General features: G+C 39.9%; 1 long non-coding RNA gene across 1 annotated transcript; it reads right to left on the bottom strand.

The window, feature by feature from the left end:
* Positions 1–16076: 16076 nt before the first annotated feature.
* On the bottom strand, positions 16077–19526 carry LOC114459671 (uncharacterized). Its single transcript, XR_003673448.1, has 2 exons — positions 19439–19526; positions 16077–16207 (listed from the first exon to the last, which is right to left on the bottom strand). It is a non-coding gene; the product is annotated as an uncharacterized LOC114459671 (long non-coding RNA).
* Positions 19527–25654: the final 6128 nt, after the last annotated feature.

Below are 25654 nucleotides of genomic sequence, written 5' to 3' on the forward strand. Positions count from 1 at the left end.
ATATTTAACAGTGAAATAATAGAATACAGTTGTATATGATTTTAATTTGTAAAATATATATATATATATACTGTATATATATATATATATATATATAGAGTATATATATATCATTTAGAACAGCCCACGCAGTTCTAACTGAGCAGTTTACAGCTGGTTTAATAAAAGGTAAAGAGCTCAATGTGTCACTGTTACCTGTGATGTTTTTGATTTGTTTTTAAAACAGCAATTCGTCAAAAATATTTTGTCAAATGTGGGACTCGAACCCACGTTATGTAGAAAAGCTCCGGACATGTATCAATAGTCCTGGGGGCTATGGCTACGTTAACGTACCTTTAGACACTTTCAACAAAGAAATGCTGTGAAAACAGTGTATCTAGATGCATCGATAGTCTATATAATCGTAATTGAATCGTGAGGTACCTAAAGATTCCCAGCCCTGTTGATCTCTGTTGAAATACAGTAAAAAGGTTAAAAAAAAAAAAAACTAAAAAAAACTTGGGGATCATAGGTTGATAATTTTAATGTCAAGTTTGTTTTTGAGTGTTTATTACACATCCAGGTTCATAATTGCAGAGATTTCACAAGTTTTTGTTTGGTTTTTTTGGCGAACCATTTTGTATTTAATCACAAACATCAGGGATGTCCACTTCCTGTGTCGTACCAAAGTAGTGACCCTCAGGTCAAGCCTTATTATTAAAACTAAATGTGAATTGTTACGATCATGCTTTGATTGTAAAAGATGGATTATTATTCATGGTTCCTTTTTTAACTAATTTCAACTTAATCTAAATCTAACAACAAAAACATGTACGTAAACAGAGACAAAACTGATATAATCCAGACAGTAAGATTAACACTAAAAAGACAGTTTGAGCAAAATACACAAAATCTAAATTAACAAACAAAAATTATTATATTTTAAATATTAAACAATTCATATGTACCTAATAATTCCAATAAAGCAGACACAATAGACCCCTAAATAATATATAATTTGATAATATTAATAAAATTTCTACCTAAATAAATGCTTTTGCTATTCTGTACATTACGTGTTGTTAAAGTTAATAGTATTCATAGATCTGCTTGACAATGTCATATATTCTCCTTTTTCTATGAAACTGTAATGTTGCTAGGCGACCAGCCTGCTAACTAAACGTTAGCTAAATACTCTCTGGGTTCTAGACTCAAACACGCTGTAATTCAGTCTTTAGATCAATGTGTCCAACTTGTGATACAGTAAAATCAACACCACTGTGAACATTTGAACACACTGTCAGACTCAGATCCACCTTTTTCACTCAATGATGTTCTGATGAACTTACTGCAGCACTGCCCACAGTAGTTGTTGATGTAACTCACTTTCCTTTACACAGGAGATCTGATCTTTAGATAATGGTGTATTTTTTTATTTCAGCCTCTGTTGATCATCATAACTTCATAGCATTTATTCAGACATTCTCAACACAGACACATGGTGATACAGGACTGTGGACCAGAACATGTTATCAGGAGATACAAATGATTTCAGCCTGTCTCACTGTGCCTGATAGAAAATGTATCCCCTCTATAATCCTCAGGTGATGGACTAACATCATCTGCTTTATTCTGTACACATTTATCATCATTCATAATAAAACTAGTGAATTAGAACTAGTTTTATCAAACACAGCTAAAGTTATGGAGGACAGACAGACGTAAAAATGAGCTCCACTTGTGCCAGGCTTTTCAGCATGATGTAAGAACTTTATGTCCTTGTCACACGAACCAAGAGGGTCCAGCTGCATAACCTCCATGCCCCGCTCCAGAAGTGACATCATGAAATGAAGAAAAAAATACAAAATAAAACCGATAGCATAGCCATGTTGGCTAGGCATTTCCAGAAGGTTTATCTGGGTTTTAAGACCTTTGTTAACCGGATTCCTCAGCAGTGTTACATTGAAAAAACAAAGTATAAAGCACCTCATCAACAACATATAAACTGATCAGCATTTCTGTGAATGATGTTGATCGTTAGAGACACAATAGTTTTATTTGTGCTGCAGTTCTATCACAACCTCTTTGTTTTAAACTTAAAACGGGGATAAATGTAGGATAAATTCAATGTTTAAAGATTCACAGCATTAATACCATAAAACTTTAAGAACAACACATGAAGGTAAAATATCTCATTAGGTCCATTTTATGATAACTGTGTCATATATTATTTTTTAGTGATTAAAGTAATTCTTACAGCCCAGAGCTAATTGTTTTATGAAACAATATCAAAACGTTCAACACGTGGTTTTACATTAGACACTTTGTGTTAATGTTTTATGTATGTTTTTTTTTTTTTAAATTGCAATTTTAGGGTTTTACTAGGATGGTGTCTTATGTGCTCATAATTTATGCACAATTGCATTAACATTACACTAGCAATAAATAATCATACGCAAAATCACATGGCTTGATAATCACTGTATATTGTCTTTAAGTAAAAGCACAGCTTATAACTCAGATCTAGTAAAAGTAGACCTAAAAGAATATAGTTATTGCTATATATATATATATCATAAATCTAATATTAATGACATCAGTAAAATATACAAAAACGTACATTTAGTTACAGTTGTGAATAGGCATACTGTTATTAACTTATTAAGTATACAATGCCATATACATATACATTTACATTAGAACCACTAAAACTTACCTTGGTGAACACTAACAGTAAATGTTACAAAAATCCTTCTATAATTTAGTTCCAAATAAGTATCAAACCAGTAATGTTTAAGTTCTAAGTAATATGGATCATAATTTGCGAAATAAAGACACAAATAAGTGGTTGACAAAAGTCAATATTTAGTAATGTCAAAAAAAGTACAAATTAGGTTATGTAAGATCAACACAAAACAATATTAAACAAATACAATGGGCTGTAAACACGATGAAACTTAAGGAAGACATCTGTTTAGTGTCTTTATTTAATTTAATTCAACTTTATTTATAAAAAGCCAACTAAAAGAAAAAGTCACATCATAACAAAATATAACATTAAGAAAAAACAATTCTACATAAACAAGCATCAGCTACAGTGGAGAAAAGAACTCTTTTAGAATAGAAGCTTTTATTGTTATTGTACATATGTACAATATTAAGGTGGTCTCCAATAATGACATAAAACATACACTTAAATAAAATACTGGAAAAGGAAAGACGTATAATTATACAATACCAAAAAACTACTCAGCAAACTTTATACATTACCATACACACAATATAAAAATATAAAGTGACCAGTTATTAGATAAATAAATATAACTCAGTGTATTACACTTTGATGTAGATTATTGCACATGTAGTTTGAGTCATGGGAGGAAAAAGGTTATTTTTTGTTCATGGTTCTCGTGGCCCAGGGATACAAACTGTTTGTCATTCTGGAGGTGGAGCTTTGATTGATCCGTATCTCCTTCAGAGGGGAGCAGGGTGGGAGGGGTCAGAGTGGATGGGTGGGAGGGGTCAGAGAGGATGGTCTGATGGTGGCCCAGGAGAGCTCCTCCTGGATGTGAACACCCAGGAACCTGAAGGACCATACTTTCTCCACCAGGTCACCATTGATGAGGAGAAGAGCGTAGTCTACCAGGTTCCTCCTGAAGGTGATGGTGTTGTGTTTCTTTTGGATATGTGTAGGGACATTTATTCAGAATAATAAGAGGCTACAGTGAGGATATTTGACCATTTTAGACTGTACTTTAGGTGAAAGAGTGGGAACTGGTGCAGCTGTTGAAGCAGGTTGTGAAGGAGAAGGAGAGACTAGGATAGGTTCAGTAGAGGTAGGTAGACATTGGGCACGGCTGCACATATGTAGGTGAACTTCTATATGACTCACATCTCTGCACTGTAAAGTACAACAGCCAATCAACATCTAAAACAAATAAAAGCAAAATAAAATGATTACTACAGACAAAGAATAGAACAAGGACAAAAATAACTTGTAGAACTAATAGGATCATTGTTTTAATCAGCATTGATATCAGATGTGCATTTACACAATAGGCTGTCTGTGTCCATGTGAATCTGACCTTAAAATGTTATTGTATTTTGCACATGGACATCAAAGTGCTTCTCCATGTTAAATAACTTAAATGACTGTAGTTTTGGGCAAATGGGGCAGTGATACTGCTTGCAGCACGTTGTGCAGCAGCTCACCTCAGGTTTGACGTCTTTTTGAAAATTGAAACGTGCATCTGAAAAAAAAAAAAAAAACGTTTAAAACATTAACATCAGTGAGTGAACAAAGTTCATTTGGAAAAAGTTGCTTTAATTCTTCAACAATAATTCTTCGGTTATTTCGTTTCAAAACCAGATATTTTCCGGTCTAGATGTAGAATCAAAGGTACTTTTTAAAAAAAAAAAAAACAATATGTTACCATTGGTGTGGGCATGGAGGAGCTGGGCATGGAGGTTCTGCAGCTGGACCCCTCTTGCATATTTTGTGTTTTTCCTGTTGAAACAATCAGGGGTTCTCGTGACAAAAGCTTCATACAAACATAAAAATTGTTTAAAAATGATAAATTGTATATCTATGGATAGTTCTGAAGTAGTTGAAAAGATCTGATGCAGTGGAAACAAAAATAATATTAATGGATCACATTTTTATTGCCTTTTTATGAGACAGAGGTTTGTAGACAGGAGGAGTACAAGTGTTATTTTTTCTTTAAAACTGTCCTTGTTCCAAAAATAATAATGTATTAAAATCAATTCTGTTATCAATAATTGTCATGGTTTAGGCTGTATTATTAACATAAAAAATATTTCACTTTGCACCTTATTTTTTGGAGATATCTCATATATTGTGTTTTTGCTGTTTAAAATATCAGGGGTTCTCATTATAAAAAAGTTCATACAAACATATAAAGGGTTTGAAAATGATAATAAATTGTATATCTATGGATAGTTCTGAAGTCATGCAGTACATTTTTATTGCACTTTTATGAGATGGAACATTTGTGTACATGAAGTGTACAAGTGTATGTAAAGATAAAGGAGTGAACAAGGGTTCATTAGCATGTTAGCTCAGCTTCTGTAACATCTCACAGCTTCTCCATCAGCTGCTCTGCATTTCATTATGAGGTGCATTCACTTTCCCCAGGAGAGTGTGGGAAAATAGAGTCTCTATAGGAAACCCTAACATAGTGTAACATCCCTGCATGTTTTATAGTTGTAGTGTTGTCGTTCTAATGTTAATGTTGATGATTCCAATTATCGCTTGTTCTTTGAATGCACCTTTTGGGGAGCTGGGATGTGAGTGGCTGAGTGAACGAGGGGGCGGGGGAGAGAGAGGAAGTGAGCCCCTGTGTGTGTGTGTGTGAGAGAGCTGGGAGATGAATGAATGAGAGGAGCCTGATAAGCTTTGACCCATTTTTGTTGTTTTGGCGTGGTTACGGCCGACAGTAACCGCAGTTCTGTACGGGAATAAAGCGGCTAACAAGAAAGAAGGTTGTCGTCCTTTCCAGCGTTCTGTGGGACGCTACATTGGTGTCAGAAGTAAAAGCGAGAGCACCGGACTGCTGACCGCAGCTGGCGACACTGCTCATCAGCCTAAAGAGAGGATGGCAGCTGGAAGTGGGGCCGGTGCCCGGCCGAGAGTTAAGCAGGAAGCTATGGACAGTGAGTACACTGGTTCTCCGAGACGTGAGAGTGACTTTGACCGGACGGAGGAGCACAAGGCTCGCCTTAGACGGACGGCCAGGAAGCTAGCAGCTGACGCCGGGTTCGGTCAGCGTGGCGCGGAGCGGCGCTCCGACGCGGGAAATCACTCCGGAAGTGACGCGGCACCAGATGTAAACAAATATGGCGGCGCCCTGTGTATCCGTCCACATGTAAAAACGCCAAAATACTCCGGTAAGGCGGACTGGGAGGCCTTTCATGCCCAATTTGAACTATTGGCACGTGCAGAAGCCTGGTCTGTGGACACTAAAGCACTCCAATTAGCCCTTTGCCTCACTGATGATGCCCTGGCATGCTTGCTGTTGTTGAGCCCGGCTGAAAGAGATGATTATGGGGCTTCTGGTTGGAGCCCTACAGCGGCGATTCGGACAGTGTACACAGCCTAGTGTCCTGCGCACAGAGCTGACAAACAGGCAGAGACAATCCGGTGAACCACTACGAGTTCTGGCCAATGACATTGAGACTCTGGCGAGGAAAGCTTATGCCCACATGCCCACTTATGTGCAAGATGAGCTAGCCAGAGACCAGTTTATTAGAGCCATAACCCCTAGAGAGCTACGCATTCAAATTCAGCTGGCACACCCCCGCAGTTTACAAGAAGCTTTGGAGCTGGCTGTGGAAAGAGAAGCTGTGGGGACTGCTGCTGAGAGTGACCATGGTCGAAGCGGACCTGTCGTGAGAACCGTGACCCAGCAAGACTCAGGTCAAGAGAAGCCAGTCTGGGCTGCTGAGTTAACGGAAATGATCAGAGCCGTGTCGCTGCAGTCGACAGGCGGCAACGCCCGCCCTCGCCGGGGCCCCCCTGTTTGCTGGACGTGTGGCCAGCCTGGCCACATCAGCGTGCGGTGCCCAAAGCATGCTGGTGCTCAGGGAAACGCACCTGGGTCTGCGTAGAGGGGACCACGCAGGCCCTGTCTTCTGGGTCCCGTCCTGCCCTGTTACCCATAGACGGGGCCAAACTGTACAGCCGAGGGAGCGGGGCTCCACTCCCCCCAGAAACAGACGACGGCGCAGAGGTCGTGAGAGTGGTGGGTTGGACCCATGCAGGACACTTTTGCCATGTCCCCATCACCCTTGCGGGGGCTCCATGCACGGCCCTGGTTGACACTGGCTCTACTGCAACACTGGTGAGACCCGACATGGTGCCAGCAGGGACGCAATTGGAACCTACTGTTGTGAAATTATGAACTGTGACTGGTGAGCTGGCCCCCATGCTGGGAAGGGGGGTAGTAACCGTATCGGTTGGGGGATGGACAGTGAACGTTAAGGTGTGGGTTGCAGCGGTACAGGACCCCTGCATATTGGGTCTGGACTTCCTGCGCATCCAACAATGTGTGTTGGACCTGGGGAAGAGCACACTAGCCTTTCATGAGGGCCCCACAGTCAAAATGGTGTCCCCCACACGGGCCGATGGGCTGCACCTGCTGAGTCGGGGAGCGACGGAGGAATACCAGCTGCTGCATCCCCCTTCCCCAGCCAATCCTGCTGTTCTGCAGCCCCCCATCCTCCACTCTCCAGGGGTCATACTCCCTCCTGCCCTGGACCAACAGCCTACTGGGGAGGATGGAGATAGACTGTCGGTGGTGAGAGAAGTGTGGAAACGCAGCTGCCACAACTTGGATTCCAGGCAACAAGATGAGCTGTGGCAGGTGTTATCGGATTTTAAGGACATTTTTGCACTGACAGAAGATGAAGTGGGTCTAACTCACTTAGTGCAGCATGACATTGAAACTGGAGATGCACGGCCCATTAGAACACGCCCCCGCTGCCTTCCCCTGGCTCATCAGACTGCTGCTGAAACAGCAATAGATGAGATGCTGAAGACAGGCATCATTGAACCTTCGAGCAGTCCCTGGGCCTCAGGGGTTGTGATGGTAAACAAAAAGAATAGTGCTAAAATGAGATTTTGTGTCGATTACAGGCCGCTGAACAATGTGACCAGGAAGGACTCGTACCCGCTGCCCCGCATCGATGAGTCCCTGGACTTGGTTGCTGGCTCATCCTGGTTCTCCTCCTTGGACCTGCGTAGCGGGTACTGGCAGGTACCCCTCAGCCCTGTAGCCAAACCAAAGACGGCCTTCTGCACTGGCAGGGGGCTGTGGCAGTTTCGAGTTCTTCCCTTCGGTCTGTGCAATGCCCCCGCCACGTTTGAACGGTTGATGGAAAAGGTTTTGGCTGATATCCCCCGACAGGAGTGTCTGGTCTATTTGGACGACATCCTGGTGCATTGGAGCTCCTTTGAGGCGGCTTTGGCGTCCCTGCGCCGCACCCTACAAAAAATAGCAGCGGCCGGGTTGAGGCTCCACCCAGACAAATGCTGCTTCATGAAAAGAGAGCTGGAGTTTTTGGGGCACAAGATCGGTGGTGAGGGCATCAGCACACTAGAGGAGAAGGTGCAGGTGGTAAAGGACTGGCCAAGCCCCACCAACCTGAGAGAGCTGAAGAGCTTCATTGGACTAGCGTCCTACTACCGGCGGTTTGTGCGTAGTTTTTCCTGCATTGCTGCACCCCTATTTCGCCTGCAGCAGAAAGACAAGGACTTTGCCTGGACCCCAGACTGTGAGCAGGCTTTCAACTGTCTTAAGAATGCCCTGACAGAGTCGCCCATCCTCACCCCACCGGACCCCAGCCTGCCGTTTCTTTTGGACACGGATGCCAGCGATGTCGGAACTGGAGCGGTGTTGAGCCAGGTAGGGCCGGAGGGGGAGAAGGTAGTCGCGTACTTCAGCAGAACCTTCAACAAGGCTGAAAGACGCTACTGTGTGACTCGCAGAGAGCTTCTAGCTATAGTGAGGGCGATAAAGAACTTCAAATATTATCTGTGTGGCCTGCCCTTCACTGTCCGAACTGACCACGCTGCACTCCAGTGGTTAATGTCTTTTAAGGAGCCAGAGGGGCAGATTGCACGCTGGCTGGAGGAACTGGCACCATTTTCCTTCAAAGTCGAGTACCGAGCAGGAGCTCGCCATGGCAACGCTGATGCCATGTCCCGGCGCCCCTGTGCCCCCGATGGATGCCGGTACTGCGGGAAGAGAGAGGCCCGGGAAGGAGAACTCCGTGCTGAGGAGGAGCGAGACCCCATGTATAGCGGAAATGGGCCAGGCTGCAATGCAGTGCAGGTTGTTGACTCAGCGGAATGGAGAGCACAACAGGAACAGGATGCCGACCTCCAACCGGTGCTACAGTGGGTGGAAGCTAGACGAAAACCACAATGGAATGAAGTCACTGGGTGCTCGCCTGCCACAAAAGGACTGTTTGAAAAGTTCACTGCTCTCAGGGTGAAAGATGGAGTGCTTCAGAGAGCCTGGAAAGAGCCGGCTACAGGTGAAAGTAAGTGGCAGGTGGTGGTCCCCAGGGCCCTCAGAGAAGCTGTGTTAAACTCCTGTCATGGAACGACTGGAGCGGGACACTTTGGAGTTTCCAAAACCCTCCGTCGGCTTCGTCAAAGTTTCTACTGGGGTCAGCTCAGGAGAGATGTTGAGGACTTTTGCCGCCGCTGCGACCTTTGCACAGCGCACAAGGGCCCCCCAGATCAATCACGCTCCCCGCTCCAGCAGCTGGCAGTAGGAGCCCCGATGGAGAGGGTAGCAGTAGACATTATGGGTCCGTTCCCGCGCACAGACAAGGGGAACCGCTATGTCCTGGTCGCTATGGATTACTTCACAAAGTGGCCAGAGGCGTATGCTTTACCAGACCAAGAAGCAGAAACTGTGGTGGATATGCTGGTCGAGGGCATGTTCTCCAGATTTGGGGCTGCAGAGACTATCCATAGCGACCAGGGGAGGAACTTTGAGTCAGCAGTTTTCTCCACCATGTGTGAACGCCTTGGAATGCAAAAAACACGGACTACCCCTTTACACCCCCAGAGTGACGGACTCGTTGAGCGGTTTAACAGAACCCTGGCAAAACAACTTGCCATCCTCACTGCAGAACACCAACGGGACTGGGACATGCACCTCCCCCTTGTCTTGCTGGCCTACAGGTCTGCTGTACAGGAGTCTACAGCATGCACGCCTGCCCTGCTTATGTTGGGACGGGAACTGCGAACCCCTGCGGAAATGGCATTTGGAAAACCTCCAGATACACCGATGGTTCCACCGGGACCAGAATATGCCAGGCGCCTCCAAGACAGGATGGAGTCAGCCCACTCGTTTGCCCGGGACCAGCTAGAGAAAGCGGGAATGAGACAAAAACGAAACTATGACATGAAGACCAGAGGGACAGACTTTGGGGCTGGTGACTTAGTCTGGGTTTATAGCCCGAAGCGAAAGAAGGGCCGGTGCCCTAAGTTAGACTGTCACTGGCTGGGGCCGTGTGAAGTGTTGGAAAAGCTTGGAGAGGTGGTTTACAGGGTTCAGCTGCCACCTCGGGGAAGACGGGTGGCCCTCCACAGAGACAGGCTGGCCCCGTACAGAGGCGATGCACGCCCCTGCCAACTTCCTAGACCCCTGACAATCCTCCGGAGGAACAGAGCAGCCACACCCCCAGAACCATGGGCTGTTGACCCCCCACAATCCCCCTCAACCCTAAACTCGCCCCCTGCTCAGTCCCAGGATACTACAGGACGACAGACACGGGCCCTTGTGTCCCATGTGGGGAGGCCCCAGAGACAATTAAGACGCCCTAGGTACCTCAGAGACTTTTTGTGCGATCCCTCGGGGCGAGGGATTCAGTAAGGGGGGGGCAGTGTAACATCCCTGCATGTTTTATAGTTGTAGTGTTGTCGTTCTAATGTTAATGTTGATGATTCCAATTATCGCTTGTTCTTTGAATGCACCTTTTGGGGAGCTGGGATGTGAGTGGCTGAGTGAACGAGGGGGCGGGGGAGAGAGAGGAAGTGAGCCCCTGTGTGTGTGTGTGTGAGAGAGCTGGGAGATGAATGAATGAGAGGAGCCTGATAAGCTTTGACCCATTTTTGTTGTTTTGGCGTGGTTACGGCCGACAGTAACCGCAGTTCTGTACGGGAATAAAGCGGCTAACAAGAAAGAAGGTTGTCGTCCTTTCCAGCGTTCTGTGGGACGCTACAATATGATCCCTGATATCCAGGTTAGAAGAGTGCTTAGATTGATCAGAAAGAGCTGAACTAGTTTGATCTAAAACACTTCTTTATCAAAGTCTCCTCTTTACAGTAGAATATATTCAACCATTAGCAGGAGGCAGAAAATCCCAGGTTGAGTGAAGGCAGCACAGGTGCAGGTGGTTAATTGTTCACCCTCTCCTCTCTGTGTGACCTGACTCACTTTGACTTTCACACGTCATTGAACACTAACTAAACCAGATACACAGACTCATTGTGACCCTGTATTGACTGTGTTTGGGGCCAATCAGCATCACTTCTAGATTGTGGATATCCATCAGATGGTACTATTGATATGTTCAACAGTGATAAACAGTGAATGAAAGCTGCTTAAACTGTTTACTGTTATTAATAATTAAACTTCACTTCCCTTATTAAGAGATTTTATGAACTCACCTGTTCACTGGTGTTGTGGATTATCCTGCAGCTGCTCCCAGGGTTTTCTCCAGTGCTGTTGAGCGTAGGGGACCCCAATGTTGTAGTGATGGAGCCCCCTACGCTCCGTTTTCAGCAACGTAGGGAGATTTTCTGTTGTTTTTTCATTTTTTAATCAATACTATCGTAATAATTGTTGCACACTTGGACACAAAGGGACTTCCAGATGTTCACGGGTTGTTTAATCTGAATAATCCAGAAAGACATACATCAGCCTCACCATCTATTTAATACAGGCGATCTGGACGGATGCTCCAGTCTTTACCTGAGGACCCCTGCAGCCCTTTAGCTGCCCCTGATGCTGCCTGTGTGTATGTAATAACTGTCCATGTATATAAGCTCTGAGGAGAGCAGACAGTCTGTTCTCCTCAGAGCTTACAGACTGGAGAACACCACCATGTAGTAGTTTTCATTAAAATCCTACATGTCCCATGATTCTTAGCTCTTCTCTGTAGTCCTTGTTCTCCTGGGACGTGTTTTAAAGGTGTTTCTACTGTCGTAGCTGGTCTGTCAGTCTGTCCTCTAAGCTGGTGTTCATCTCTCCTCTGTTTCACCAGGAGGTGAAATACAGGTGTGTTACATTTAATGATGGTGGATACAATGCTGAGCAGTGTTTACTGTGACACCAACTACACAGAGACGTCCACACGCTCCTAAAATCTGAGTTTTACATTTATTTGGTGCTTCGCTGGTGTGTGTCTGAGTATGTTTGAGCCTTAAACAGTGTAGCTTCAACCAGGACGTAGCATGTAGCGACACATGAAGCTGTTTGTCATGTTTATAACTCACAAAGGATCATTCTACATGTACACGCACGGATCTGATCATCACAATTAATGCGTTAAAGTAACAGCCCTAGCGTAACACACACACACAGTTTTTTGTGCACACACAATGTGTGTGAGCCTAATCTGAGCCCATACTCACCTGTCCAGGAGCCGTTGGATGCTGTCGGATACTACCACCTGGCTTTGGCTGCAGCCATGGATCTGATCAACAAGAGATCCCAGCTGTAGCTGTGCACACGTCTGGATACCATCTACCACAACTTTCTGCTGGATCCACAACTCTCCCTCTTCTTTTACCAGAGAGCCAGAGGATTGGCTGCTGAGCTCAACGTCAGGAGCAGCAGCGCCCCCTAGAGCTCATCAACATCTGGACTGAGGAGACCCTGTACAAACCTGTACATCATCATCATCATGAGCAGCCATTTATATAGTTTATTAAATTAATTTACTAAAACCATGATAAAGCTGTTATTAAGTCACTGATTCTCAACATGTGGCTCTTTATGTCTTCATTTTAATTATTATTCCCCCAGAAAACCTTAAAAAGGGAAACTTTTTAAACCCTTTTTTTAATCTTTTTCTTTGGCTGTTTTACAACTTTCTTTGTCAATTTTTTGTCTATTTTCAAAAATATATTTTTTTAAGATTTTAGCTCCTTTTGCCAATTAATATCCCTTTTTGACAATTTTTGTTGATTTTTTTTAAATTTTTTTGCCACTTTTCATCCAAATATGCTCATTTGGCCCAATAAATAACACTTGTTTCCTTTATTCCTGCATTTTGCCTCTTTTTGTTTCTCTTTTTTTGCCCTTTTTCCAAAAACATTGACCCTTTTTGCCAATAATCCCTTTTTCCTCATTTTTGTCCGTTTTTTTAAGTTCTTTTTGACACTTTAATCTAAAATTTGTCGATTCTTTGACCATTTTTAATCGCTTTTCATTCAAATGAGCCACCTTTAGCCCAATGTTGTAAATTAGCACACGTGCTAACACACTATACTGGGTTACCAATGTAATTGTGATATCCATATCAAATAAAGAGAATCAATCAATAAATAACACTTGTTTCCTTTTTTCCTACATTCTTCCTCTTTCTGTTTCACATTTTTGCTCTTTTTCACTATTGTTTGCAACTTTTTGCTCATTTAAGCTACTTTTAGCCATTTCATACCACCTGTTTCCTCTTTTTTTGCCACTCTTGACTGTTTCAGACCCATTTTAGTCACTTTTCACTCTTTTATTGCCATGTTTTTGCCACTTTTGGACCATTTTTTACCACTTGTTATTCATTTTTCATCACTTTACTCATCACTGTTAACTCTTTGTTAACCTTAGTCAAATGGCTGGCTGTGATTGGCTGATCACCATTCAATCAATCTAACTGGATCAATACATTATCAACAATCAATTCCTCTGTAAAAAGTGAGGGAGATGATTTTTAGTTTTAATTAAAGTGGATGATGTAAAAAAGACAATTATTCTGAAATGTGTTGGTTTCTGAACCACTTTATTGTTGATGTAACAAAGATCTTAGAACTCTCACATTAACAAATAAATGACTTTGATCACCGTGCTTTCCTTTTGTTGTCATATTGGAATAGTTTTTGTAACGTTACACAACAGATGGATTCACTCAGAAAACAATATACAGATATATATATATTTATACAGTATATATATAATCTGCTGTGCTAAAAATATTGACCCCCCAAAAGTATTAGTATTTATTACTAACACACAACTACAGAGATTACACCGAACTAGAAAAAAAACAAAAATACTAATTTCCTGAAGATAATGTGACGATGAAACACATGCTGAACTCTGCATGAAGGAATGATTTTTTAACAGAAATAAAACATTATTTTTTACAGAAATAAGTGAAATATCTTTTAAAATGTTTGTTTGAACAGATTAAAATATATAATGTTCAGTGCATGTTTAATAGTTTTTTTTTACTTATTAATATAGTTTAAGTGAAGGCACAACACGTTTTTTTTAAAGAAAAAAAACTTTATTCACATTGTTCCATTATTACAAGGTTTCAAACAGTTTTAAATTAAACTTTAGCCTCGAGGTGTGGAAATATATTAAAATGTGAATGACTATTAATAATAATAATAATAATAATAATAATAATAGTAAAAAGTAAATAATTCAGGGTTTTAAAAAGTGAAAACCTAATTCAACATCCATCCATCCATTTTCATACCCACTTATTCCCGTTTAACAGGGTCGCGGGGGTCTGCCGGTGCCAATTTCCGGTTCTCATAGGGCGCTGGGCGGGGGTACACCCTGGACAGGGCGCCAGTCCATCACAGGGCAACACAGACAGACAACCATTCACTCTCATTCACTCCTATGGGCAATTTAGAGACTCCAATCAACCTTACAGTCATGTTTTTGGATTGTGGGAGGAAGCCGGAGTACCCGGAGGAAACCCACGCAGCACGGGGAGAACATGCAAACTCCACACAGAAAGGACCCAAATCCACCCCAGGGCTTGAACCCAAGACCTTCTTGCTGTGGGGCGGACGTGCTAACCACTAAGCCACCGTGCGCCCTCTAACAATTATTTGTTTATTTAATAAATAAATAAACAAATAATTGATTAATTAATAAGAAAAAAATATTCAAAAACAAACATGACTTTTTCCATTACTGAAGAAATTGGAAATTGTGTTGGACAATATCGGATATCAGCAAAAAGCTAATATTGAACTTTCTATAGAGTAGCACATTTTATAATAAATACAATGTTATTTAACAGAACAATCCACTCCTGTCCTCATATGTGTCCTTTAGCCATAACATAACATTATTGTAAGAATGGCCTCATGGGTAGCCTTAAAAAGTCGTCCAAGGTTCCAAAAATGCAGTCAAGTGTATTTATTTACAGTGAAAAAAAGTGCATCAGTATTTCTGTTTTCACAACATTTCATATGAAAAGTGTGTGTTCACATTGTTATGTCTAAGGTGGGCCCATAATAGAAATATAAGGTTTCATTAGCCAGGACAGAAATGAAGCTGTTAATAGGGGTTGGTCAGTGACAATTCATATAAGCAAATAGTACGGTATAGTGGCTTCTTTGATGGAAATATTTGTATTGATTGATCATTTATTTTTTCCTTCAAAAGTCAGTTTTAGTCAAGTTATTGACATTTTCTTAGAAGTATTAATTTTAGATCAAAGCTCCACAAATGGCATTACACAGTGAAGGATCTGATAAAAGCACTTTGGTGTTTGGTTTGCTCACAGGTTCCAGTCAGTTTTGATTTCTGGTTATTGTTCACTGGTATTAAATGTTGTAAGAATTGTGTTATAATAAATATCATTTTAGACAATGTTGATATTTTTGTTTTCTTTCCACATTAATAAACACATTTGGATAATGTTCTTAAACAACTGATTATTTTCATTTTCCTTTATTTTTGAATATTAATTCTCATTTGTTCCTCTACAAAATGCATCTTGTAACTGTAGAGGATGATGACATCATTTGTCACACATACATAGCAGAGAACAGAGAGTGACAGTGAGGAGGTCATAAACTGATAAATATTTTCACCCTCATGGACCACATGGTCAGAATGCTCTGCCAGATGTGCTCCAGTGTTTAAGTCGTGTCGTTACTACAGTTCTTCAATCACTTTCTAGCATAGATGGCCACAGACAGAGCGATGCCGCCAATGGCTACTGCAGTGGCACCAAGCAGCCACTTCCAGCTCAAACCCCCTTGCTCCCTCTTGCAGGTGACTAGATCAATCTTCTCAGTGGGGGGCAGCAGCTTCAGGTCTGGAGCATCAGTAGCTTCCAGGAGCGTAATTTCCAACTCAACCTTTGACGAAACCTGGAAGAGCGCCTTCTCTCCCATTCCCATGAATTGCACCGCATCATCTACTGCCCAGAACACTTTCCCGTCTCCCAAAGTGAACGACAACTCCGGGTGCTTGTTGATCAGCATGTCACCCAGACGTGTTATTAGATTAATCTTCACAATCTGTCCAAGTTGTGGCCTACTGTCTCTTCCTCCTCCAGCCTGCAGCACCTTTTTCATTAGCGAACCATTTCTAAAGATATCTAACCACTCATCAGCAGGTGGTTGGGGGTCAGTTTCTCTCCTCATGGACTGACCCATGACAATCTTATTCTCACTCTTCACGACTGATGCACTGTCACTGCTTTGGTAAACAACCTGAAACACAAGAAAACATATTATAAGTAGATTACCATTATTAGCTGGCAGCTTCTGAGCAGGGGTAGTCAGTTATAATTGTAATCATGTAATTGATAATTAATTACAAAGATGGTGTAGTTATAATTGTAATTGTAATTTTAAAAATCTGTTGCTGTCATAATCTCATTAAATTCTAGTTGAGTTCAGATAATTTACTTTGTAATTGTAATTGCAATGTTTACTTAATGCAAAACTGGTGAACATGTTCTACACATATGTAGTTAAAATATTATTAAAATGTTTATATCAAGCTTTCCCACATTTTACCATTTTAAAAGTGTATTTTACAGCTGACTTAAGACCCGTTATCATATGAGATGCTAACAGAAAGCTAACACAAGAGAAAGGTTAACTTTTATTAGGTTATCTATTTCAGGTTCAGTATTTCTGAATACTAATACTAATAATCTTCTGACAGGAATCCCCCAAAAGAGCATCAAACAGCTACAGCTGGTTCAGAACGCTGCAGCTCGGGTCTTAACCAGAACAAAGAGGTCAGAACACATTACTCCAGTTTTAAAGTCTTTACACTGGCTCCCAGTCAGCCTCAGAATAGACTTTAAAGTTCTGCTGCTGGTGTATAAATCTGTGAATGGGTTTGGTCCAGAATACATCAGTGACATGTTAGTCAGGTATGAACCCAGCAGGTCTCTCAGATCTATGGACACAGGTCAGATAGTGGAGCCCAGAGTTCACAGTAAACATGGTGATGCTGCTTTTAGTTGTTATGCTGCAAAGAAGTGGAACAAACTGCCAGCAGAGCTGAAGTCAGCATCTAATGTGAACATTTTTAAATCAAAGTTAAAGGCACTTTTTTTCTCTACTGCATATGATTGAGAGAGAGATTTTTTGTCATGTTGTTGATGTAATGATGATTTTAATTGATTTTACTGATGATTTTAAATGTTCTTATTGATTTTAAACAATTGAATGTTTTATCATGTAAAGCACATTGAGTTGCCTTGAGTATGAAATGCGCTATATAAATAAATTTGCCTTGCCTTGCCTAATTGTAAAGTAAATGATAACGTACTGTAAGTGTAATTGGATTTCTGAGGCTAAAAAAATAATTGTGATTTAATTGTAATTGGAAAAAATGCTGGTCACTGTAATCATAATGTACTTGTTGTTAGATTGTCCTCTGTGCCAAAAGATGGTAGCACCATGAGATTTACCGTTTAAGAGTAGCTTAGTATTAGTGTCTCATCTGTGGGAAGGATGTTAATTCTGGGACGTATTAGTCTTTCTTTGAATCAGGGGCTGTTCCAGATGTTTCCTATTCTCTCCTATCTGCAGCTTTGGGCTTTCACACTATGTCTGTGTTTTTTCTCCTGAGGAAGTATCTGCTCTATGAGCTCTGGGTTTTTAGTTCTGCCTTTTGTTCTTTTTTTTTTAGTTCTACTTTTTGCTGTTCCTTTGATGTTCTCTGATGTGGAGTTCTTCCCCAGCATATCAACGGTTGTTCTAAACTCCTCAGTGGCCACAGTTACATGATGTTTTTTTAAATTCAGAATGAGTTATTCTGCATTAAATCATTCTGCTTCATGTTTACATGGTAATAGTAATTCCAGAACTGAGGTTTACATGGAAAACCGGTTTATTTGGCTTTAGTTAATTCCACTTTAGGTCTGGGGGTTGGAAGGCTCTGATTGGACAGGGGGCGAACATGACGTAGAAACACAACCAACATTTTATTGTCGGCTGTAACCAGTGTTGTGCTAGTTACTGAAAAAAAAGTAACTAGTTACCGTTACCAGTTACTTCATTCACAAAGTAACTCAGTTACTATTTTGATCACTTACACCAAAAAGTAATACGTTACTAGAAAAAGTAACCTTTGAGTTTCTTAGAATTAAAGAATATCTCATTTATTTTGAGTCATTTGTGTCCGTACAGCTTCATATTAGTGCGTCCCACCTTTTTTAAATGATGACGGGCAGGCAGATGACTCTACCCACACACCTTCTGTACCAACCAGGACAAGCTAACATTGCTACCACCTACACCACTCACCAATACATGATCGATCCTTAGAACCACCTCCAAGCTACGTTCACGTTTGCTCTAAAACACCTCAAAGAGAGCACTAAGGGCCATAAAGCCTACTACGACCAAAAAGCCTCACAGGAGGAAATACAGGTTGGAGACAGAGTCTAATATTACAGTTTTGCTCAAAAACGATCATCATGCAACCAAACTAGTGAAGAAATTTCTTCCCAAACGGACCGGACCCCCAAATAAAGGTTCCCAATACAAAGACCAAACAAAAGCTCAAGTGGGTCCACCAAAACCAAATTAAGCTATACAGAACAACCAAACTAACAGACTAGCCGTCAATCGCGAGCTGAATAAACCCTACGAACCGAGATATGGCATTCCTAATTAGCCAACCAGTCGTCGCATTCAATAACATCTACCACCTCAAGGACATAGTAAACTAGAAACTAGGACTGGAATCCACTACAAAAGCCCTATCCAACCTCTAATATACATGTGGTTTACACCAGACATGACCCTAGTCATTGTAATTATTCTCTGTCACATATATCTACCTTCTGCACCGCCGCTTTATGCCTTAGGCACACCAGGAAAGTACAAGACCAAATCAATCGATCGCATATTCAAACACAACCGACCCAGATCCGAGGGTGCACTTTGCTATAATAGGGGAAACCCCAATTACATCACAGAGAAAACAACAATATATATTGAATATTGCCATTCTGGTTTTATACATCAAAGCATCATCTCAAGGCAAGGGCAAAATATTGAGATGTATATCGTATATCATAATATAGCTTGAAAATATTCAGACATTTAAAAAAGGCCATATTGCCCCGCCCATTTGACACAAAAAATATGTCGACTTAAATGTTTTGTATTGATGCGTCGTCCCAAACATATATGTTGTCCCACACCAGTCCAGAATTGATATAATGCATTGGAAATCTAGCCCCTAATCAGCCAAATGCTTAGAACGAAGAAGATCTTATAACCAATAATGGAGTTTGCACCAGCAGTGGGAGGAGCTTGAGTCATTCCAAAGATCTTTACAATATCAGCTCATTTACACAAGATTATGACTTAATATGTAAACACATTTAGATTAAAATAAGCAGTATTTACTCACTGGATTGTGGAAAATCACTAAATTAGTCATTAAAGTTGACATTATTATTAGAAACTCACCTTGGTCTCAAACGTTGCTCACTGATGACAACCTTTCGTCAACGTTAATCGATGTATTTAAAGCTACTTTAGTCGTTTCTGACGGTGCACGAGGAGATTCTGTTGAATGATGTAGATTCTGCAGCTTTTATCTTAGCCTGAGTTGCCATGACAACCTGTCAACATTGAGCTTCCATTTTAGCCTGAGTTGCCATGACAACCTGTCAACATTGATCTGTTCGAAGTTGCCTTTTGTGATTAAATGTATGTCATATTATCATAGGAAAATCAAATATATTAAATTAAATAATGCAAACACACACATTTTAGTCCTCATAGGGGATATACTGTATGTATGGACTGTTACATCAGGCATAATTACTACCAATGAGGGAGCGTCTTATACAACAATAGAAAACTAATGAACATTTTACTCACCAGGGGGCGCTGTTGGCCAAAAACTTACATATAAGTCGCTTCATTGTATAAGTCACAGAGGTGTAAAAAGTACTAATATATCCTCAAGAACAGGTACAAGTAAGTCATACATAAAATACTCAAGTACAAGTAAAAATTAGCTCAATTAAATAGTATTCAAAGTCAAAGTTACCAATTACTTTCACCCCCACAGTTATTGTTGGTTCCCTTACAGACAGTAAACATCTCATGTTCGCATAAAATCTCTGGTCTTTGGAGAGAGCAGACGTGTTTCTCATTCACTCCGATAACACGACCTTGGCTACAGCTGGCTACAGCTGAACAGCCTGAAAAGCTGGGCCCAAGACTGAAGGAAAATGGTGAAAAAACCGCAGGGAGGCCCTTCAGAACCCAATTCGGGTTTGGAAGAGGTCAAGGAGATGATAGGTCTACAAAACCTATCTGCCGAGATAAAGTCGTTGGAAAAGACGCTGGAAAACTCACTGGAAAACTTACAAAGCGAAGCAAAGGTACTGAAAGAAAAGAATGAAAGAAATGCTGAAGAGATAAAATTGTTGAACGCCAGGGTTGAACAGCTGGAACAAAAGGAAAGAGAGAAAGATGTCATCATCACAGGCCTAAAGATAAAACCCAGGAGTTACGCGAGTGACGAAGAAACAAAATCGATTGAACAACAGGTCATTGACTACCTGGAGTCGAAGGACATTGTCCTGAACCCTGACAACATCAACTCCTGCCATCTCCTGCCAAAGAAAAATGATAACAGAGCTGTAAAAATAACCTTCACGAATATGAAATTCAAAGGACAACTACTGAAGCAAGGAAATAAACTCAAGGGAACGAAGGTGTACATCAATGAAAACCTGACGAAACAAAATGCAAGCATTGCATGGAAGGCACGCCAAATAAAAAAAGGAGGAAAAATTGTGAGGACGTGGTCAAAAAACTGCAGGATTTATATCCTGGAAGAAGAGGACGGAAAACCAGTTCTCATCAAAACGATGGAAGACTTGGGAAAATACGAAGGATCCACCTAAACAACAACACTACTGATGGTAATCATGGATATGGACCCAGATCTATATAAACACTGGAAACAAAACTCAGACTGTGATTATTTTACGGAGACTGAATTAAATGTGGAAACCAAGAGTAAAAAAGGTCTGTCATTTATTCATTTCAATTGCTAGGTGGTGGGGTGATTAAGGATTACATTAAATTTAAATTCAAAGTGTTTATTGTCATATGTGCAGTTAGAAACACGTTTTCTTGTACAATGAAATTACTACCTTGCTTATGAACTAAGATATAATAATGTGTTTATACAAGTTAAATCTAACAGTGGAAAATACAACACTGCCAATAGAACTAACAACAGCAGTTAGAAACACGCTTATGAACTAAGATATAATACATTAAAATACTACCTTGCTTGTGAACTAGGATATAATAATGTGTTTATACAAGTTGGATCTGACAGTGGAGAATACAACACTGCCAATAGAGCTGACAACAGCTGGATTAGCCTTGATGTAGAGACAAAACAAGCTGCAAACTTGTATGTCCAAAAGAGACATTCCCGAGTGGTGACACTATGGATGAAAAGGGAAAAACCTTCCAAACACCTTCGAAAGAGGAACTGTTCTTGAACTGGAGGAATGCTAACAACGTCTGGCAGGGAACAAGGCCATCACGAACAACGATAGAGAGGAGGAGGACAACACTGACTACAGATGAGAATAAACAAAAAAGGACGGTTCAGAACAACTCAAGAATGTTTGACCAGAGAGACATGTAAACCCATGTAAATTTGCGATGGTAAAACAGGGGACGGGACCCAGATAAGCAAACTGCTTCTCTCGTCTCCTTTTTCGGCATGTACAAAAAGAAAAAAAAAAAAATGTGAAAAAAAAAAAGTGAATGTAACCATGTCGGAAATAAACTGAATAAAAAAATAAAAAAATAAATAAATAGAAACCAAAAAAGGAAAAAATTAAAATAAAAAAAAAAAAATCATAACACAAATTAATTCAATTCACAATAAAAAAACAAAAAAAATGTATCAGGCTCCAAGTATAGATACATTTATAAACTCTAAAACTGAGAAAATAACTGGCATTCAATGCTGTTTTGGCGCTAATCTGATTAGTTAGTGCATTACATTTAATTTGATTGGTGGGCTATGATCTAATGCATTACATTTAATCTGATTGGTGGGCTATGATCTAATGCATTACGTTTAATCTGATTGGTCGGCTATGATGTGATGCATTACATTTAATCTGATTGGTGGGCTATGATCTAATGCATTACATTTAATCTGATTGGTGGGCTATGATCTAATGCATTACATTTAATCTGATTGGTGGGCTATGATCTAATGCATTACGTTTAATCTGATTGGTCGGCTATGATGTGATGCATTACATTTAATCTGATTGGTGGGCTATGATCTAATGCATTACATTTAATCTGATTGGTGGGCTATGATCAAATGCATTACATTTAATCTGATTGGTCGGCTATGATGTGATGCATTACGTTTAATCTGATTGGTGGGCTATGATCTAATGCATTACATTTAATCTGATTGGTGGGCTATGATCTGATGCATTACGTTTAATCTGATTGGTCGGCTATGATGTGATGCATTACATTTAATCTGATTGGTGGGTTATGATCTAATGCATTACATTTAATCTGATTGGTGGGCTATGATCTAATGCATTACGTTAATCTGATTGGTCGGCTATGATCTAATGCATTACGTTTAATCTGATTGGTCAGCTATGATCTAATGCATTACATTTAATCTGATTGGTGGGCTATGATCTAATGCATTACATTTAATCTGATTGGTGGGCTATGATCTAATGCATTACGTTTAATCTGATTGGTCGGCTATGATGTGATGCATTACATTTAATCTGATTGGTGGGCTATGATCTAATGCATTACATTTAATCTGATTGGTGGGCTATGATCCAATGCATTACATTTAATCTGATTGGTGGGCTATGATCTAATGCATTACGTTTAATCTGATTGGTCGGCTATGATGTGATGCATTACATTTAATCTGATTGGTGGGCTATGATCTAATGCATTACATTTAATCTGATTGGTGGGCTATGATCAAATGCATTACATTTAATCTGATTGGTCGGCTATGATGTGATGCATTACGTTTAATCTGATTGGTGGGCTATGATCTAATGCATTACATTTAATCTGATTGGTGGGCTATGATCTGATGCATTACGTTTAATCTGATTGGTCGGCTATGATGTGATGCATTACATTTAATCTGATTGGTGGGCTATGATCTAATGCATTACATTTAATCTGATTGGTGGGCTATGATCTAATGCATTACGTTTAATCTGATTGGTCGGCTATGATCTAATGCATTACGTTTAATCTGATTGGTCAGCTATGATCTAATGCATTACATTTAATCTGATTGGTGGGCTATGATCTAATGCATTACATTTAATCTGATTGGTGGGCTATGATCTAATGCATTACATTTAATCTGATTGGTCAGCTATGATGTGATGCATTTGTTGTTGTCTGGTCATTTCATTTTTTGTAGTTTCACAATGTCTGTTGATCATTTTAAATCAGAAAATAATTCACTCAGTAGCGGTTGGTGTAGAAATGTTTTAAAACGTACTTGTACAAATAAAATTAGTGATTTATAAATATACTAAAGTACGAGAACCCATCAAAGCAACTCAATTACAGTAATGTGAGTACTTGTAATCCATTACTTTCAGCTCTGATAAGTCACATACCAATAATTTTAAATGAAAAAGGTGTGACATATTACAGAATTTACGGTATTTCAGTCAAACAAATATTCACTGCTTGTAAAGCTTCGCTAGCTCTGAGTCTATGATAAATATCTATAAAACTTTTCCTCTTTGTTTCAAAAACACCCTAGAGCGGATTAGACAGTTTGTGATGCACTTTTTTACGTTTACATGTGTGCATTAAAGCATGTTAGTGGATTATCCCCCGCTAAACTAGTAGATTAAGGCATCATTAGCAGATAACAGATGAAGATATGCTAACGTTACTGGATAAACAGCAACACAGCGTTAATCACAAGGTTCAGTTTTAATAATGCCATTATTATACAATTATAGAATATACTTTTAAACGTGATTTATTTTGCTGTAGTAAATTAAATGAATGAATTAGATATAATTTTAGGACATAAAGGCCCTATGCTATGAATCTAGATAATTGTATCCTGGATTAATCTCCATTAACGGGCGTCAACTAACCAAACATTCCCTGTCAGAGAGAAGCTGTCCTATGAAGGTCGATAACAACACGCTAATTGAAGCCAAGTGTTTTCAGCCTGGGTACATGCGTGTTCACATGAAAGGGGTGGAGCTAGCAACGTCTGACCAATCACTACAATGGAGAAAACTGGCAGAGTGAGTTTCTTCACAATGGTGATGACACATGACGATAAAAAAAACGCGTGTGCTGTTGTAATGAAGGGAAACTGATCACTGTCCGTTATCAAAGCAGGCTGACTTGATAAGTGATAAAACCATTCATGTTGTGGGTTAAAACTACTAATAAATGGTTAATAATATGATGAACTGTATTAACACATCTATAGTAACAGGTTATGTACCACAGACCTTTAAAACCACTGTAATCAAACCTCTCCATAAAAATGACTTGTCCAAATATAGACCAATATCTAATCTCCCTTTAGTTTCCAAAATGTTTGAAAAAGTCATCACAAGTCAAACTATGTGATCACCTACTTAGGAACAATTTATACAGAGCTTTCAGTCTGGCTTTAGAGCCAATCACAGCACAGAGACTGTCTTAGTAAAAGTAACCAATGATCTTCTCTTAACCTCAGACAGAAAGTTGATCTCAGTTCTGGTTCTCTTAGATCATATCTGTCATGTTTTGGATTTGAAAATAAGGGAAATTTTCTGGCGCCCACTACGATCCGTCCCACCCTCCCAACTAAGCTCCAGTATTCCTTATATTTTAATATAGATGTACAATAAATCTAAAATACCCACTTGTCAACTACTTACTAATACAATGATGTGATTAGAATCTGGTAGGTCGACCTTTATTAACATTTAAATGTTTTGAACATTCCTACTAGGGCTGGTGATATGGACCAACACTCATATCTCAATATATTTTATCTAAATGATGATTTATGATATAAATCTAGATAATTTTATCAAATAAAGTCTGATCAGAAAGAAAATTCTGGGTTAAATTTGCTGATGCAAAATGTTACACAGGCTCATTTATTAACAAACACCTGATCAATATGTGACACTTATTAATCATCAAACTGAGCTTTATATGTTGTTCTGAGAAGTAAAAGCAGCGACTCTTAAAACTAGTATTTTGATACATAATAAGCTGTAATATATACATATATATACAGTATATATATATATATATTGAAAATAAGGGATATATATATATATATATGAAATATTATAGTTTTCTATATTGCCAAAATAGAAAACTTGATACATCTTGAATCTCAATTTATCACCCAGCCCTAATTCCTAAATTATAAAACAGCCAAAATAAAAACATAAATGTGTATATGAAGCACATGTGTTTATTTAATATACTTACAGTTTATATACAAGTAAACATGTTGCATATTTATTATTAATTTCACATTTCTTGTCTTTAAGTCAGACATTAACATTTTATTTTCAATAGATATTTTCTTATAATTTCTCATACTCACTCATGTGGTTCTCTGGTATTCACTAATGACTTATTATA

The sequence above is a fragment of the Gouania willdenowi genome, unplaced genomic scaffold (genome assembly GCF_900634775.1).
Source record: "Gouania willdenowi unplaced genomic scaffold, fGouWil2.1 scaffold_333_arrow_ctg1, whole genome shotgun sequence".
Taxonomy (NCBI): domain Eukaryota; kingdom Metazoa; phylum Chordata; class Actinopteri; order Blenniiformes; family Gobiesocidae; genus Gouania; species Gouania willdenowi.